Source organism: Brassica oleracea, chromosome C5 (genome assembly GCF_000695525.1).
Source record: "Brassica oleracea var. oleracea cultivar TO1000 chromosome C5, BOL, whole genome shotgun sequence".
Classification (NCBI taxonomy): Eukaryota; Viridiplantae; Streptophyta; class Magnoliopsida; order Brassicales; family Brassicaceae; genus Brassica; species Brassica oleracea.
Window position 1 is genome coordinate 1,660,993 of NC_027752.1, and position 2,019 is coordinate 1,663,011.

Here is a 2,019-nt window from a genome sequence, read left to right on the forward strand (position 1 = left end):
TTGGTTGAATATCACCGAGGAAAAAAAAATCACCTAAAATCAATTTAACTTGTTTCTACCTACCTTTGAAATGTCCGTCAACAGAAAAAGGTTTCACACTTTGATCATTGGAAGTGACTTTTGAGTTTTTTTCTTTAACGTGTGTATTAAGGATTAGACAAGTTTCAAAAGTCAGCTTTTAGAAAAATGATACAAGTGGTTGAAGCATGATGCCAACAAGCAACACAATGACAAATTAACTCATTATGTGAAAATGTTGTTTTGACATTACCACATCGTGGATTAGATCCTCGATTTGATTTCTTGATATCAGTGAGGTCATCGGGTTAGCGATTTCATCTATGAACCTAAAGTTTTTCATAAATGTTCTATAAGAATGTGTACAAGGGTAAACCTTGTGAACATAGACATATTGATATCGAATGATTTGTGATATGAAACATCAACGGCTTCAGAAGAATAAAACATAATATGTATCTTATTTCTCTAAACCGAGTATACACCTTATATGCTTCGTAACTTCAAAATTTACTTAGCTATTGATTAAACTATCCTAAACGTTATAATTTGCAGCTGATACATAGAAACATAAACATAGATTTATCACATATATTAATTCTACAGTTGATCTGAACAATTTTAAATGTATCGACGATAATTCCTTTTAACATGCAAAAACGATATATTTTTTCTTTTCATATATGGTTTTCTTTTTATCTTTTTGGGATTCCCTATTCACTACATCAAATATTGAATGAGAAGTTACATTTCATAAAACAATCGAATTGAACTGCATCACTTCAATTCATACGTAAACGATGAAAGAAAAGCGTGAGCTTTTGTATAAAAATCAAAAGATGGGTTATGCAATAGTACTCGTGTTTAACAAAGAGATTGAAGTTTTGAAAGGGGGAACTGGTGATCGTTTACTTGCCTCGAGACTCAAGGCATGGGCATCTCCCATCCTTTTCTTCAAAGCAACCTTAAGAAAAGAGATGTCCATCTATATTCGATCAAACTCAAACCCAATACCATCAACTAGTAAATCCAGATTGAAAATTTTCTCTGATTTTCACCATATCATTTGCCATCATGTATATGCTGTTGATCTATCCTTCACTTCTTCTTCAACCTTTGATCCTGGTTGATGTTCAGACAATAAAAATGTATTACTACCAAGCACACATGCACATGTATGTCTCTATACTATAAAGCAATAAAGTAGATATCGAAGTTATGAAAATATAAAATGGCAACAACCAGAACGTTTAAATGAGGAAAATTAGATGAAACTAGAGCCATACGATCGAGAATGAAATGATCATGAGTCTCTGGAGAAGGCATGGGGATCATCTCTCTCTCTCTTTAGCTCTCTGCTCAAACCATATGCATTATATGGTGATACGATATATCATATACGATTCAAAATTATAAAAATAGGTTTCACCAACTTATTTTTTAATTGCAAGAAAGTAGATGGAAAGCTAAGTACTACTTTCTTTTTAATTAGTTCTTTTCGAATATGGAATAGGACTATATTTATAATTATATTTCGTCTTTTTAAGCATGCTTACGTTGGAAATGTAATCTCAAATGCTTTGTTTTGTGTTTATGAAACTCTGATTGTATTCAACTGAAAACAATAGCTATAAGTAGCATTATAATGAAACAAAGAGCTCCTGAAATAAAGCAACAACTAACGCAACTAAACCACTAGAACTAGAAACTACTTGGTCCTAAAGAATAGGACATTATTGAAACAACTAACAAACGTGAAAGACTAAATCAAACCTCCAACGGCTCCAAACTTCAAATGGTAGTTTTGCTCCAACAAACCCTCCCTAAGCTAAACTTGATCTTCAAGATTCAGCTTATCCTTGACTGAGCAGACTCCAAGTCTGCTTCTCATCTTCTCGAACACTTTCCTCTTTAATGCCTTTGTGAATACATCAGCAACTTGTTCTTCAGTACCGCAATGTTCCAAGCTTATCTCTCCTTCATTTACCAGATCACGTAAGA

At 32.9% G+C, this 2,019-nt stretch overlaps 1 long non-coding RNA gene across 1 annotated transcript; it reads right to left on the reverse strand.

Moving 5' to 3' along the window:
- Positions 1-683: 683 nt before the first annotated feature.
- LOC106293852 lies at positions 684-1,483 on the reverse strand. The gene is made up of 2 exons (XR_001260663.1): positions 1,305-1,483; positions 684-1,140 (listed from the first exon to the last, which is right to left on the reverse strand). It is a non-coding gene; the product is annotated as an uncharacterized LOC106293852 (long non-coding RNA).
- Between the last annotated feature and the right edge of the window lie 536 nt (positions 1,484-2,019).